The sequence below is a fragment of the Prionailurus viverrinus genome, chromosome D3, assembly GCF_022837055.1.
Source record: "Prionailurus viverrinus isolate Anna chromosome D3, UM_Priviv_1.0, whole genome shotgun sequence".
Classification (NCBI taxonomy): domain Eukaryota; kingdom Metazoa; phylum Chordata; class Mammalia; order Carnivora; family Felidae; genus Prionailurus; species Prionailurus viverrinus.
In genome coordinates this window covers 38808105-38825304 of record NC_062572.1, presented here as the reverse complement: position 1 = coordinate 38825304, position 17200 = coordinate 38808105, and positions in this window count along the sequence as shown.

Sequence of the window (17200 nt, the reverse complement as noted above, 5' to 3'; positions counted from 1 at the left end):
GATTCTGTGTCTCCCTCTCTCTCTCATCCTCCCCCATTCATGCTCTGTCTCTCTCTGTCTCAAAAATAAATAAACATTAAAAAAATTTTTTTTTAAACAGTACTATACTGTATTTATTGAAAAAAAAAATCTGTGTATAAATGGACCTGAGTGGTTCAAACCCAAGTTGTTCAAGGTCGGCAGTAGTCTATATTTAAAGCCCTGTTGCTGGACAAGATCACAGAAGGTATGAATCTGGATAGAGAAAAATACTGAGGGCTCAGCCTTGGGGTGCTGCAGTATTTGGAAGCTGGGAAGATAGAGAGGCTCCAGTAGGTGTGTGAAAAGCTTCCAGTGAGGGAGGACAAGAGATAAGGATCTGGAAATCAAATGAACAAAGAATTTCCAGAAGGAGGGTCATCACCTCCAACCAATGGTGCTATAGATCAGTATATGAGGACAGAGAATGAACTGTTGGATTTGGTGACTTGGAGGCCGCCAGTGGCCTTGATGACAGCAGGGTCAGTGGAGTGGCAGGGAGTGTTTTGGGTGGGGTGGGGGGGAAGCCTGGTTAGAGGTGGCTCAAGAGAGAATGGAAAGGGTAGAGGTACAGGCAGAATCTGGACAATTCTTTAAAGCAATTTTGCTGTAAAGTGGAACTGAGAAATCAGGCAGTAGTTGGAGAGAAATTTTTTTAGGAAGATGTAATGTTACAGCATACCATCGTTCTGAGGGGAATAATGCAGGTTAGAGAGAAAAACCAGTGATTCAGAAGGCAGAGGCGATTTGAAAATGATTGTCCTGGAGTGGATGACAGGGCTTGGCCACAGATAAGCACATGGGCCATTGTGTCATGTACCAGGAGAGAAGGCAGAGTGTGCACAGATGCAGGTGGGTGGTAGATTTGGTCATCAAGGCATGTAGAAGTTCTGTTCTAATTCTGTTTTTTCAAATAAGATGCAAGTTCATCAGCTAAGAGTGACGCCCAACTGGGAAGTCAGACCAAAGTTGAGTAAAAAGGTCCCTGTTTTCACAGGATCACGTTCCAAGCATGAGGCCAACAGACTAACCATTGTGCTAGAATGTTCTGGGGGCTGTGGCAGAGGTAAGCACCGGATGCCATGGGATCACGTGGAAGACCGCTAAAACCAGCACGGGTACATCAGACAAACCTCCCACCCACGCGCCCCATATCAAGGTGACATGACCCAATGGGAGTTGGCCATGCAGGGGTTGAGTGTGGAAATAACATTCCTGGAAGAGTGCCCTGCTGAGGCTGAGATTGCCTGGCACTTCCAGACCCCAGTCTGCCCACCAAAGCCCTATTCCTGCTAAACTGAGAGAAACCAGGACTGCCACCATGGAGGTGTGGTTCCTGTGAGGCTAAAAGCAGCAGCACAAGGGAAGAGTGGGGGCTGAAGCCCAGCACATGGGAGGCCAGCCTGACTCTGTGTCTGTGAGGTTGCATTTGCCCCAAGCGGGGTTCCGTGCTTCTAATCTGTCCACGCCAAGAAGAGCCGTTTGCATTTTCTAACTGGTATAATGTTGTCCTACAGGCTGGGGAACCCAGCTAACCTCTCTAGCTTTTCAGTATACTTCAGAGTTGCAAGCAATTTTACTGGGTACTGAGTAAAAGAAACAACTCACTGAACTACTTTAGCTATGGTAGCAAAAGTCTTAGGTGAGCCTCCCTACACTTGGGTTGGTGTTCTACCTCTTTGGAAGCTCGGAGTTTTGAAGATGGGAGGGCAGCCCCGCTCCCTTGGCATTGGAGGCCACACCAGCCTCTCTGGATTTCTACAGACTGGGAGGCTGGGAGCAGGGAGGGGACACAAGCATGTGGCATGAGGTACTTCAGGCTCAAGGAAACAGAGTAAGACCATCTGTTCCCCACATGACCGCTGAAGGCTACACGCCATCCTTCAGACCCGGCTGTGGATGCAGAAAGGAGAAGTCAAGAGACAACCAGGCAGGTGACTCGAGGGTGCCAGCACTGCATGGTACGCTCCATCGAGTCAGGAACCAGGAAGTAGGCATACAGTAGGTGCTCAGTGAATGTCTGGTGAGTGAATGGCAGCCGGAGTGGACAACAAACAGTTCCTAAAGAGTAAGCTCGAACCTCCACAGGACACAGGGGAGGTAAAGGAGTGTGAGAGGTGGGGGCAAAGAGACAGGAAATTTGTGCTCAGGGTGGGAAGTTTAAGACTCCAGAAATTCTGACGGGCTGTGTTCATCATCATCATCATTACTGGCACGTACTCCCTCAGGGTGGTACGGCTTGGAAAGCAGTTATTATACTGATAGGCAGCAAATAGTTACGCTGTTGGAGCTTGGAAAATTTGTTCTCCGACTAATTAAACTTTATGTATCTAGCTGTTCCCTAAACATTATTCTAATATTGCGCTAGGAACATGACCACCTTATGCACCATGGGCACCATTAGATTGCCATTAACGCCCACCAGGGAATATTTTCTGATGTGTGCTGATAAACTCCCAAGACAGATGAAGCCGAGACAGAAGGGAGCACCCCATAAAACAAATCTTATTGGACTTTCATTTTGAGCGTTTGGCATTCATAGTTAAAATGATAACGTAGAGCCCTTTTGCTCAACACATAAAACTCAGGGAGCACTATGAGAGCTCTGTCTTTTTATCAGCATCTCATATGCTAGAAAAATGCAACTCTACTGGAGACTGTGTGGCAGTGGAAAGTAAATAGGTATTACAACTCCAGCTGTGAAATACCCTTAAGCTAAAATCCTGGAGCAGTCGTGAAAACTCCAGTTGTCAGTTTGCCGATGTCATTTCAGAAAGAGTTTTTGAGGATTTACATTGATGTAGAGACCTGATAGTCACCTGTGAAGAATAATGATAGTCCTTTAAAGCAAAGGAACTCAAACAAACTGCACTGTATACTTTGCAATGTCGAGCATTTTGTTTTATTTATTTATTTGTTTAATAGTGTTAATTTAATTTAATTTTATTTGAGAGAGAGAGAGTGCACATGAGTGGGGGAGGGGGCAGAGGGAGTGAGAGAGAAAGAGAGAGAGAGAATCTTTAGCAGGCTCCACACTCAGCATAGAGCCCGACACGTGGCTCCATCCTACGACCCTGGGATCATGACCTGATCCGAAATCAAGACTCGGATGCTCGACCGACTGAGCCATGCAGGCACCCCTCCAGCCTATAATTTAAAACAATCTAATACCTATGTGAAGATATAAACAACGCCATGTACCTTCAGAACACATTGAGAAGACAAGCTGTCACCCTTAGAGGTGACTGCCATGCACGACATTTCCTAGGAGAAGACCCTTAGAAAGTAAGACTGGAAGGCTGTACAAATATTCTCGCCCAGCTGCAGCCTCAGCCTAGCACTCACTTAAGGCAACAACAACAACAACAACAACAACAACAACAGCATTCATTGTTGTCAACTCATCCCATTTTCTGTTCTAGCACGTTAAAAAATACTTAGATATTTGCTGAAGTTTCTAAGGAATTTTGAATAACTGAACAATAGCATAACTTATAAAATGTAATGAGAAGTCATTAGAAGCTGCTTGTAATATTTCCTGGCTGAAGGTTAGAAATTAAAGAAACTTCCTTGGCTGGGGCTAACACCCTTGAGAAGGGCGGCGTGACCATCACCTGGTTGTCACAGCACAGGACTTGGCTCCAGTGTCACAGAGAGGCCGGGTGAGCAGCTGGGTTTGCAATTCTTGCCCGCACTTCATCTGCATGACCCTGTTCTCTGACATCTCCAAAGTGGCTCTAAATTTCCTGAGAGCAAGATTTATTTTTAAAATATCAGAACTGTAGTTGGAAAATAGATTTTGGATGTATAAATCATAACATGGTAGTTTGGTTTGGCCAGGATCTTGTCTCCCTCTTAACAAATCATTTCTGAAATACAAGCTAACATGAAAACGTGCAATGCTTTGTAAACATGGTGTACTGAATCTGGGTAACTGGATCTCTTGGCTGCCTGCAAAGCCCAGAAACTTCCCTCTGAGCCATCCTGTGCCTCATCGATCCATGTGCTTCAGAGAAGCCAACGTCCTTAGGGATAGCTGGCATTTTAAAGCTCTAACAGGAACAGTGATAGTCACCAAAACCCAGTCTCCCATGAGGAGGCAAGTGAAACTGAGGATGGAAAGGAATCAACAGATGGAACAAAAAGGAGGAGAACAAACAGTTGTTGAGCACTTCCCGTGTGCCAGAGGCTTTATATACCTTGTCTCATGTATCTCTCATCAGAACCCTACCTGCTGGATTTCGTTATTCTCAATTTATAGACTGGAATGCTTCAAGTAGAAAAAGCTGAATGAGATGCCCTGAATTACTCATAAAGCTAGATGAGCACCTAAGGGAGGATTTATCTCTTATTCATTACTCACGAGAGAAATCTCTGCATACTTGGGGTTAGTGAGGACTTCCTCAGTACCAAGTCATCCAAATGGAAACAATAGATAAGGCTCAGGCTCTGGAGAGACCGTGAGCTTCAACAATCCTTCCCCACAGCTAGAAACCTCTGCATATGCCTCAGCCTTCTTCCTAGAACTTTAACCATGTCCAAAGGCATCCAAAATCATAGAAAGACAGCTGCGGTGTAACGCGTACTTAATTTGTGCCGATTGTTAGTTCTTCAGAGAATCCAAAAGAAACAAGAATTTGAAAGAACAAATATATCCAAAGATTGAACCCAGGGCCATTTGGAATTTGCTACAGTATGGCAAAAATAGTTTGGTAACTTGCCCCAAGCCTGAATATTCAGCATATGAACATTCTCAAATTGATCTCCACCACCAGGACCTAACTTCCTGCCCAGGGTGGGAGCTTGGGAAAGTCAGAGCCCCAAAAGTGGGCCCATAGACAGCTTTTTGTGTACATTCTACAGAGAAAAGTAAACAGCTTCTGAAGTTCCTGTAGTATGGTCCGATCTCTGTTTTGGACAGCAGATTTGGTTGATAAGCCAAATACACAGCACATTTCTCTATGATTTCCAGAGTTTACTACTGGCTAACGTTTAAGCTCAAATTTCAAAAGGAAAAATAATTTTACCTTTTCAGTTTTATTTATTCAACCGGGCTAGGCAACAGGATAAGTAGGCAACTTGACATTTACATTTTAACTGCTCATTATGCTGACAATTCCCCCATTGTTTTTCAGAATTACTGTAACTGCTTAGTCTCTAATCAATGTTTTTCCTCTAGGACTTTCTATCTGCTGAGAAGGGATATTTGTTGCTCTCGAGAAGATTCTGTTACCTCAAAGTCACCACAGGTGAACTAAATTATTCTTTTATGAGGCCTTCAAAAATATTTCGATGATATTGCAATGGCCTCCTCTGATCGAAAGACTGGAGAGAGGAAGTTGGGAGACTGAAGTGAAGGAGGGATTGAAGCACAAAGCAGAAGCGTTGTGCCTGTGGAAAGGAGCAGCCTTGCGGACGCAGGGCCGCTGCGTGGGTGCCGATTCCCTTCATCCGCTGGGGAATGTTGTTACCAGACGACCTCACTCCCTAGCCTGGTTGGTTAACTGAGATGTCACTAACCCCCCAAAAATGATCACCGAGAGAATTAGCAACAAGCAGTGTCATATTTTTCTGTAGACAAGGAGAAGTCTCCCTAAACACACAGCATTCCTGTGGGGCCCGCGCCCTCTCTTCCCCGCCGGGTGCAGGCGCTTCCTGGCAGGCCTCCCTGGCGGCAGCTGCTTGGCCACCTGACAGCTGAGGACTTAGCCAGCTGCCACTTGTTTCCGCTACATCCAGAGGTGACAAGGACAGCAGTTCCCCAGGGCTGAGCGCCAGTGCAGAAACACCAAAGAGAGAATGAGAGCCACGATTTGTAGGACAGCTAAGGCATCCCGGGAACTCTGTCGACACCTCCTGAACAGCACCGGGTTATTGGTCGTTTGGATCACTTATTGAATTAATGGATTCTTGCCTTACCTCACCCAACCCAACAGATTTCAAGCACCTTGTGCCATTCATTTAACACTTTTCTTTATGCCTGTATGAAGCCAGTGACACAGAGGAAGAGAAATAGTTCTTGTCCCAAAGAATATTCTAGGGGTGAAATCAACACCATAAGTGAGTAAACAATACAATTTGATGGCAATTGGAGCATGAAATGGTTAGAATCAGAGGGGAGAATGGTAATAATTGTGTGTTGGACTTCATACGGCTTTGAACAGTGATGGGTATGGAACCCCGGATGTCCTAGGGTGGGTGGTGGGCCAGCCAAGCCTTAACATGAATGCTGGGAGAGCCCGAGTTTGCACCCTAGCCACTGTGTGAGTTTGCATGGCCCCAACCTCTTGTCTGTGCTCTCTGACAAAATGGAGGCATTGGGCACCCTAATCTTCTAATCTCTTCCATCTAAAAATGTTGTTTGGGGGAACCTGGGTGGCTCAGTTGGTTAAGCTTCTGCTTCTTTTTGTTATTTTTAATGTTTATTTAACTTTGAGAGAGAGACAGAGAGAAACAGTGTGAGTGGGGGAGGGGCAGAGAAACAGAATCCAAAGCAGGTTCCAGGTTCTGAGCTGTCAGCACAGAGCCTGACTCAGGGCTCGAACTCACCAGCAGTGAGATCATGACCTGAGCTAAAGTCAGAAGCTTAACCAACTAAGCCACCCAGACACTCCTAAGCTTCTGACTCTTGATTTCAGCTCAGGTCATGATCTCATGGTCATGAGACTGAGCCCTGCCTCCAGCTCTGAGCCGACAGCATGGAGCCTACTTGGGATTCTCTCTCTTCCTCTCCCTCTGCCCCTCCCCTGCTCGCTCAACCTCCCCCCCCCCTCAAAAAATAAAACAACATAAAATAAAATAAATAAATAAATAAATAAATAAATAAATAAATAAGTAAGTTATGTTTTTGTAAAACACTTTGGTATGTATGAATAATGCTGGCTTTTGTGTGGGTGTAGTCTAAAAGTATCACAACGTCACACAGAGGCCCTTTCTATATGTTTTGCTTAATGACAGTAATGGTTGCTGAGATCTTGATGTGAAATACACCAAGCACTTCACTCACATAAAACACCTTCAGTGTGCCCATGATCCTATAGAAGAGGCACTATAATTATAATCTTCGATTTGCACGTGAAGATGTGGAGACCCAGAGAGGTCAGCTCACTTACCCAAGGTCACACAGCCAGTACACGGCAGAGCTGGGACAGAGATGGAGACAGCCCCCAGAGCCTCTGTTCTCAACCATCACTTCCTATGACTTTCTGGAGTTGCCTGTAAGCAGCCATGGAGGGATGCTAGCTCCCTGCACCATAAGAAGCTTCACTCTGAAGCAGCAATAAGGAGAAAGAAGGAAAGACTTAGAGACTAGGGTGACTAAAAACACTTGATAGGAGCTGAAGTAAAAGAAGGGGCACCTGGGTGGCTCAGTTGGTTGAGCATCTGACTTTGGCTCATGTCATGAGCTTGTGGTTCGTGAGTTTGAGCCCCACATCAGGCTCTGTGCTGACAGCTCAGAGCCTGGAGCCTGCTTCAGATTCTGTGTCTCCCACTCTCTCTACCCCTCCCCCACTCTCACTGTGTGTGTGTGTGTCTCTCAAAAATAAATAAAAAATTTTTTTAAATAAACAAAAGAAAAGGTAGAATCAGAGAAGAGTGTCAAAGGGTATGGTGTCTGGTTCCTGGGAGTGTGAATCAGAGGAGTAGCCCTGGAACCGGAATGTGGCTTTGGACCTCAGTTTGGAACAGCCGACTTGGTGGCGAGGGGACCTGAGATTCAGGAATAGTATAAAAATCTGCACCCAGCTCTCATTAATATTATTTATTAGCCAAAGCATTCCTTGTCACTGACAGCGCAAACCACGTTTGATGACTGCAAGGCGTCACTGGGCATTCTGAAGGGGCATGAGCTACCTGAATAAAATGTCTTCCACAATTCGATTTAAATTAAAAAAAAATTTTTTTATATTTATATATTTTTGAGAGGCAGAGAGAGACAGAGCACAAGTGGGGAAGGGGCAGAGAGAGAGGGAGACACAGAATCCGAAGCAGGCTCCAGGCTCTGAGCTGTCAGCACAGAGCCCGACACAGGGCTCAAACCCACAAACCATGAGATCATGACCTTAGCTAAGTCGGAAGCTCAACTGACTGAGCCACCCAGGTGCCCCTCGATTTAAATTTAGTAAACATCTGTTGAGAATCTAATACATGTTGGGTACTGTGAAGTGATTCTGTACTTGCCATTTTATCCCCAAGTTCAATGTGAAATGAGGCATCACTATGACTAGAGTGTAGCCTGATTCATTGTTTATCATAATGTGAATTAGAATCACTACTGTTTATCCAACATCTCTTTTGCAGGAACTTTAAATAAAGAATGTCATTTATCCCCCCAAGATAACCCTATGAGGCCTGAATAATCATTCTTATTCTGTAGATGAGGAAACAAATATCAAATAAACTCAGCTCTCCCCCAAGGCCTTAAACCCAGTGAGGTGGAACAGAGAGGGACTTGAAAACAGACAACCAAACAAGAGCAGAATTAAATATCTACTGAGATGAGACTATTTTATAAAACAAAAATTAGTGAAAAGATAAGGAATCTTGCCAAATTGTCTTTTCCCTACACAGCAGGGAAAGGGGGTTCAACACAGAAATAGACTCACGCAATGGTAGTCAACTGACCTTTGATAAAAAGCAAAGCGATTCAATGGAGAAAAAAATACTTTTCAACAAATGGGGTGGAACAATTGGACATCGACATGAGAGAAAATGAACTTTGGACACAGAGCTTATATCTTTGACAAAAATTAATTCATACTGGATCATGGGCTTAACATAAAACAGAAAAGTATAACGTCATAGAATAATGTAGGAGAAAATTTAGGTGATCTGGGGCTGGTGATAACTTTTTAAGACATGACACTAGAGGGGACCTGGGTGGCTCGGTTAAGTATCCGACTTCCACTCAGGTCCTGATCTCCTGTCTTGTGAGTTCAAGCCCTGTGTCGGGCTCTGTGCTGACAGCTCAGAGGGGGACAGTCTATCCCCACAAGTGGCAGAAGAATGGGACCCCTCACGGTAAGATGCTTTCCAGAAACGGCAAACCCAAGGGAACTAGTAAGACCATATTTCTACAGGCTTTTTTTTTTTAATTTTTTTTTTCAACGTTTATTTATTTTTGGGACAGAGAGAGACAGAGCATGAACGGGGGAGGGGCAGAGAGAGAGGGAGACACAGAATCTGAAACAGGCTCCAGGCTCTGAGCCATCAGCCCAGAGCCTGATGCGGGGCTCGAACTCCCGGACCGCGAGATCGTGACCTGGCTGAAGTAGGATGCTTAACCGACTGCGCCACCCAGGCGCCCCTCTACAGGCTTTTTAAAAGGGCTAAGGTAAGCTTTCCTTTTGCTTGTATAAATGGCAAAACCCAGCCTGACCCCAGGTCTGTGTGATTTGAAAAGCCTGCTTCAGATTCTGTGTCTCCCTTTCTCTCTGCTCCTTCCTTGCTCGTGCTCTCCCTCAAAATTAAATGAACATTTAAAAAAAAATGTTTTTTAAAAACATGACACTAGAAGAACAATTTGTGAAAAAACAAACTGTTACGCTGGACTTCATTAAAATTAAAAACTGCTCTGTTGTAAACACTATTAAGAGAATGAGAAGGCAAACTGTAAACTGTATGTATCCAAAATATACAAAGAACGCTTAAAACATAACAAAAGAAGGCAAATAACTACATTGAAAAATGGGCAAAGACCTGAACAAGCCACCTCACCTAAGAGGATTCACAGATGGAGAGTAAGCATATAAAAAGATGCTGCAGGGGCACCTAGGTGGCTCAGATCAGTTGAGCATGCAACTCTTGATTTTGGCTCAGGGCATGATCCCAGGGTTGTGAGATCAAACCCCACATTGCGCTCCATGCTGAGCATGGACGCTGCTTAAGATTTTCTCTCTCTCTGCCCATTCTGCCCATCTCCCCTGCTCATGCTCAATCTCTCTTAAAAAAAAAAAAGGAAGAAAGAAAAGATGCTGCACATCATAAGTCAATGCAAATTAAAACAACGAGATACCATTAGACACCAGTTACAAGGGTGAATCTCTAGAACACTGACCATACCAAATGCTAGTGAGGATGGAGACCCACAGGGACTTCCATTCATGGCTGGCAAGAATGAAAAATGGCATGGCCACTTCAGAAGACAGTTTGGCAGTTTCTTACAAGCTGAACATGGTCTTAGCATATGATCCAGCAGCTGTGCTCACAGGTATCCATCCCATTGAATTGAAAGCGATGTCACACAAAAACCTGCACACAAATGTTTACAGCAGCTTTATTCATAATTACCCCAAATGGAGAGAAACCACGATGTCCTTCCACAGGTGAATGGATACACAAACTGTGGGAACAATGAAATATTGCTCAGTGATAAAAAGAAATGAGACATCAGGCTATGAATAGGCACAGAAAGCTTAAATGTGTATTGCTAGGTGAAACCAGTAGGAAAAGGCTACCTACAGTATGATTCCAACTATATGACACTCTGGAAACACCAAAACTATAGAGATAGTAGAAAAGATCCGTGGTGGCCAGAGGTATAAAGGGAGGGAGGAATAGATGGAACATGTGGCATTTTTAGGGCAGTACAACTCTTCTAGATGACACTGTCATGGTGGATATGTGTCATTATACATTTGCCAAAACACATAAGATGTACAACACAAAGAGTGATCCCTCATTCAAACTATGGACTTCAGTTAGTAACAGCATATCAACATTGGTTCATCAGTTGTAATGTGTACCATGCAAATGACAGATGTTAATAATAGGGGAAAACTGCAAGAAGAAAGGGGGTATGTGAAAATATATTTTCCATGAGATTTTTCTGTAAACCTAAAAATGCTCTAAAAAATAAATTCTGTTAAAAAAAATTTTTTTTAAAAACATCTGGTGATGTGAGAAGAACTACCCATGCTCACCCTAGGGAAATGCATGCATTCAACCAAGTTCTGGTAGGCATTCCCAGGTAGAACACAAAAGACACGTCCCAACATTTGTGATTGCTATCTTACTATTAGATTAGACTATACCTCCTCCAAATACTATGTCTCCTATTTGGATCCTTTGTAATGGATCCTTTTGGTCACAGGAACCAGCACACCCACACAGTTCACAGAAGTGAAAAGATAATGAGACCTGGATCCTCTCTCTTGCTGTAAGATGTGTACCCCACGGACACATCACTGTCCCCTGATGGAGCACCAGGGAAGCTAGAAGAACCAGCAGAGGGAGGAGTATGGAGGCTATCAGGATGGGTCCAGGGCACAGGGACCACCCTGTGAACGGCAGTGAATTTTCTCCTGGGGGCAGCACATACAGTTTTGGATGGGGAGCTCTAGAAAGGATGTCCCTTTGACCGTGACTGTTAGAGTGGTAAGGTCAGGAGTTGGAGACCTCTTCCTGGTGACGGGTCTTCAAGTACCTTCCAAGAAACTCAGGCAAAGTACAAAGTGGCAAGAAGTTTAATCTTTCTTTGATCATATTGCAATTCTCTACTGAAATGGCCTCAATGCTTCAGTAAAGAAGAAGTCTTACCTGCACAACCTAATCTACAATTTTGAGCAAAGCAAAGAAACTAGATCTAAATAGAGGCGCTTAAACTCTGGAGCCCATCGGAATGACCTGAGCAGCTTACAAAAGGTACTGATGCCTGAGGTTCACCCCCAGAATTTCATTGATCTGGGAAGAGATCAGGGATTAGGATTTTTTGAAATTTCCCAGGTGGTTTCAATGCACAGCCAAGTTTGAGAACCATGAGGCAGGAAGCACAGGAAGCTTGTTGTACTTCACCTCTTTTCAGGCCCCCCAGGGGGAGGGGCATCTGTCCATTCCATGGGCTATGACTCAGCAGAGTCCAGCACATGGCCAGTGACTAGGGGAAAATAGTCTACCCCCACAAGTGGCAGAAGAATGAGAACCCTCACGGTAAGACACTTTCCAGAAAAGACAAACCCAAGAGAACTAGTAAGACCACATTTCTACAGGCTTTTTAAAAGGGCTAAAGTAAGCTTTCCTTTTGCTTGTGTAAATGGCAAAACCCAGCCTGACCCCCAGGTCTGTGTGATTTGAAATCTCATGCTCCTTTTCAAAGCCCCAGGGAAGCAGAGATTAGTCAGTTTTGGTTTTCTCTGGCCATTTTGCTGTAGCCACACGAAAGAATATGACAAGGAACCCAGAAGCTTACAGAATTTATTTTCAGATATCTGACAGGACTTCCATTCTGTAGACTGTACTCATTTTAGAAGTCACAGGGATGATCACGCAGTTATTGGCTATGTACGTGCAATAAGACTTCTAATCAGGAATGCTTAGGAGAGGACAGTGCTATAAGCTGACAGTGAGCCCCAAGGAGTCTAAAAATTCACACTTGCTTAAGATTTTTTTAAATCAGAGATAGAGAACTAAATTTAGCAATTTTAAGGCACTCGGTGCAGGAATGCTCACCAAAAAGCAGAGAATAAAAGCGAACAAGAAAATCGGTAACTCGGTGCTTCATTTTGTCAAAATTAAACCATAGTACAAAGTGTCTGCATGGAGCTCGGCGACACTATGGTGTCCTCGACGTCCTATATGGCAGGGGAACAGACATATACCCTGCACCATCCTTCTTGATAAAGACCTGGGGCTATCTGTCCACCAGCATTGGATTAGGTCTCATCACCCCTGACACACTAGGTGAAAGCAGATATCATACCTGATGGGAACTGAGGCAGGCATGTGGCATATTAAGGACATTGGAGTGCCCTTCTAAAATGGTCTCAGTCCTTCGGTAAGGAGAAACAATCTCGCTTTACCATCTGACAGACAATACTGGGCAGACCAACAGGACTAGATTGAGGTTGAGGCACCTAGCCTTTGCTCCCCATCATAATGATCTGATAAGACTTTAGAGACGTGGATGCCTGAGTGTCACCACCAGAGCCTCAGTTACCTGCCTTCTGTAACTGTGAAGTGCCAGACCAAGGTCAATACAACCGAGCAGTCGGGAAGTTGCAGTGGCTATCAAACTTTTCCAAGCAAAATTTCATGGCAATTCGCTAGGCTGAGGGACAGGTGAAAGAAGCAGTCTCTGAGTGAAGAGTTCTGCTCAGATCCTTCTATTAATGCCTATCGATATCATGATCATTGTTAACTGGGTTATTTAGGAAAATGAACAAGAGCAGCATTTGGAAGAACAATTTCTTAATTTTTTTTGAAGTCTATTAATTTATTTTGAGAGTGGGGGAGGGGCAGAGAGAGAGAGAGAGGAATAGTGGGAGACAGAGAATCCCAAGCAGGCTCCATACTGTCTGTGCGGAGCCTGACGCGGGGGCTCAAACCCATGAAACTATGAGATCATGACCTGAGCTGAAACCAAGAGTCAGACGCTTAACCTACTGAGTCACCCAGGCACCCCTGGAAGAACAATTTCCTCTACTGAGCAAAGAATATATGGAAACTGCATAAAGGGAGACATGATGCAGATAGATGTAGTTCTAAGAAGCAAACATTTGTTGAGTACTTGCTATACACTAAAATGCTGAGGAAGAAACACTCAGAGGACACACTGGCTCTGTCTAAAGGGGCTCACAACTTACAATAGGTGACAGACATGGAAAGACACAATGCCCACTTAATGCTTATTGCTACTCCAGGCTGATATGGAAGACGTGGGAGTGCAGAGCCCATGCTGGGGTTTGTGGAGGCTTCCAGAAGAAGGAAATGCCTGAGCTAAGTCATGGAGGACAAGTCAGCTAGGTGGAGATCATGGAAAGGATGCTCCAGGCAGTGGGCCAGAGTGAACAAAGAAAGATGCAAAGTCAAACAAGAGCTGGTGGATGAATGCAGGAGTCCTGAGGGGTTTTCCAGATCTGTTGTGCACGTGTTACTGCTGGATCATCACTTGTGTGGAAAATAATGTCCAGAGAGCATTAGAACCAAGGCTGGTAGCCAAGCACTCCTTCTCACATCCCCCCACTGTCTCCCTGTATCCTCCATAGACTGCCCTCTTGGGATGTGCCCTCCCCTTTCCATCTTCTCCATATTGTCTCCGTGCTGGGATTGCTGCCCAATCCATGGCCAGCTCTGGGGACATGAAGCACACACTTATCAGTGCTTTGAGGTTAAACACATCGTCACCAAGTTTATCTTGAGTGGGATTGTTACAACATTCTCTCTATCTTTTCTACTGTGGAGTAGAAAGGCCAAAATTTGGTCCAGATAACTCTGGGTATGAGTTTCTCCCGTACCACATGTTAGCTGGACCACATTCTCACGGACTATTCCCAGATCGTGTGAGTGTGATCCTGGGCAGAGGGCTTGCTCAGGAGGGCACTCAGTAACTCTGAGAATCCTGTGTTGGCCTTTCATTGCCTCCTCTTTGCTCCTGTTTAAGCCAGAGCCCATTCTAAGATGTCCCAGTCATTGTACAACTAAGGTCTTTGGGGTGTGCTCCTCTCCCCAGCAGAAAAGACAGGAAAATCAAGCTAGATAAACTAAACCTCACAGCAATTGATTTTTGTTGAACTTACTCTACCCTTGGTCATGCTATGTCACCTATTTTTAAAAGATTTTTATGTCAAAAGATCTAGTGACTATTGGGTAATTATTAGCATCCAGGTAATTTCTTTTACAGGAAAGATGATAGCACATTCAATATAGTGAATGAAAATAACCTTAATGCCACTCCACTTGGCAAGTCATAGGGCCATCATCATGATATATGTGTTTTTCCATGTAGGTAAATAATTACAAGAAAACAGGAGCATAGCTGGAAGCAATGTATTTTAAGTGCTTATCCTCAAACCATTTTTCATAAGGAATATTCAATTACATTTCCAAAGGAAATGAGAAAATAGGGTTCTGACTATTCAAAACTAAAGGCTTTGTACAATGGCTTACTTCTTAATATTTTTCAAGGCATTTTATATCTATCTTTTTAATCAAGGAATATGCAAATTCCTCCAGAGAAGACAGCATAGCACAATCAGAGCTGTACGGATGTCTGTTTCAGTCAGATTTCATGATTTCCCAGGAGGCAGTGATTTAGTGGCAGGCTTTGTATCCCTCCCCACATTTCTTCTCTGCTCAGCTGACACTGCCGATCCCTGCTCCGGAGCCTGCGGCAGAACTAACTTCTCAAAGAAACCCCTTCTTCTTACCTTGTTCCATTCTTTAGCCCCACACCCTTCTCACCTTCTCATGCCCTTAGCCCTACTCTTGAGTTCCCATCAGAAGCAATTAATCTCTCAGTAAACACTGAACACAGCTCAGGCTACAACAGTGATTTCTTTCCTCAGTCTTTTTAATACAACCGTTGTCTTAGTTTGGGTCCCCCCAAGATCTGATCCTAAGACCTCCCTGAGAGTGCAAGCCGCTGATCTGGGAGGTGATTCCAGGGAACACCAACAGAAGAATGGAAAAGTTAGGAAAGGAAAAGAAGTGAATCAAGCTTCATTATCAAGCATAAGCCCACAGTCACAGACATGACAGCTGTTTAACAAGGCTACCAGAGTTTCTTAAAAGAAGGAATTACATCTGAGGGGTGAGGAAGCTGGGGTATTTGTACACGAACTTCCACCAGCCATGTGGCCCTTTACTGTTAATCCCCAACGTTTCTAGCCTTTTGTGTGGAGGTGACAAAGTGGGTTCCTTTAGCAGGTGCATGCAGCTGGAAGTCTGGCAAGTGCACACTGAGATTGTAATGACAGGGACACATGGGCAGGGCATGGCAGGGTCTGCTACAGCCACTGCCGTGTTGACTTGTGTGGATGGATTCCTCTAAATGCTTTGCTTACCCACAGCTTGTAACGGTGAGTATGTTTCACATACAAAATGTGTTTCGCATATGTGTCAACACCAATCGATCATTAGTGGCTTTGTTGAGAAAGATTCTGGGGTTATGTTAAAGGACAGTGGGAGAGAGAACCGGTGGTTGTCCAGAGATCTCTGTCAGGAAAAGTTGGAGAAAGACTGGTTATATCTTGCCTATTGTTTGTTGTCTTGACTCCTGGAACTATTTCTGAAAGTGATAGGCAGACCCGAGTCCCCTGAACGTCCAGAGGAAAGTGAATATGCCACCGGGTATGTGGATGGGTGATCAGGACTCTGTTGAAAGAACCCCCTCAAACCAAAGACCCTGTTGAGCTTCATGGGGGCCAGGGACAACCACACCCCATAGCTTCGTCTCCGGGCCATTATTACTTTTATTGAGCTTCCCGACATCATCTGAGCGTTAGACAGCTCGTCTGGTCAGAAGTGCAAAAATGCGCTCAGCGGGGAAGAAAGCAAGTGAATTAGCCTGAGTAATGGCAAATTTTAGATGAAGATTGAATATTTTGTGTGGCTTTTTTTAAAGTTCAACACAGGTTTTTTCTAGGTTGAATATTAATTAATGCATTAATTGAAAAGGCACTTTGTGACCATCTGTTATAGGCCAGCTATAATTATTTGCTCTTGGAAAATAAAAAGATTAATAAGGCATAGTGCAGGCCCTCAGAAAATCCCACAACCTAGTGGGAAAAGGCAACATACACCTGATCAAGACATCCTAAGAGAGAGAGTGGTAGGAGCACAGACTCTGGATTTTAATCCCGAGCCTGACGCTTACTAGCGGGGTGACTTCGAGACATGTATTTAACCTCTTTGTGCCTCAGCTTCCTCACTGCTACCTACTTCATGGGGTTGTTCTGGAAATTCTATCTGACAATACCCGTAAGATTGAAATAATGGCTGATGCATAATCAACGTTCAATACATGTCTGCTCTTCGCTTTTCCTACAAGAGCACAGATTAGGAGCATTTCATTTCCTGTCTGGAGAATCCAAAAGACTCCAGGGAGGAGCTGATACTTGAACTGTGCACTGGAGGAGGAGGAGGACTTGACCAGTGGAATTAGAGGAGAGCTCCTCCAGGCAAGAAGAAAGCCACATGCAAAGGGACAGAGACAGAAAAGGGAGGCGGGACATCCTAGAGGGAGCCAGCAGCACGGAGGAGGAGTGAATGTCACACTTCCTTTTCCTGCCAGGCAACGAACATAGTCAAAACTACATTTTAGAAACATGGCTCTGGCAAAGAATCTATGAATATATATGAATTGCTATAAAGTTCCCTCACCCTTTTCCTTCTAGGTTTACCAAATAGGCACTGAATCTAAAATAAAAACTTACCAACTTGAATTTCCTGAGCAATTGGGATCCAT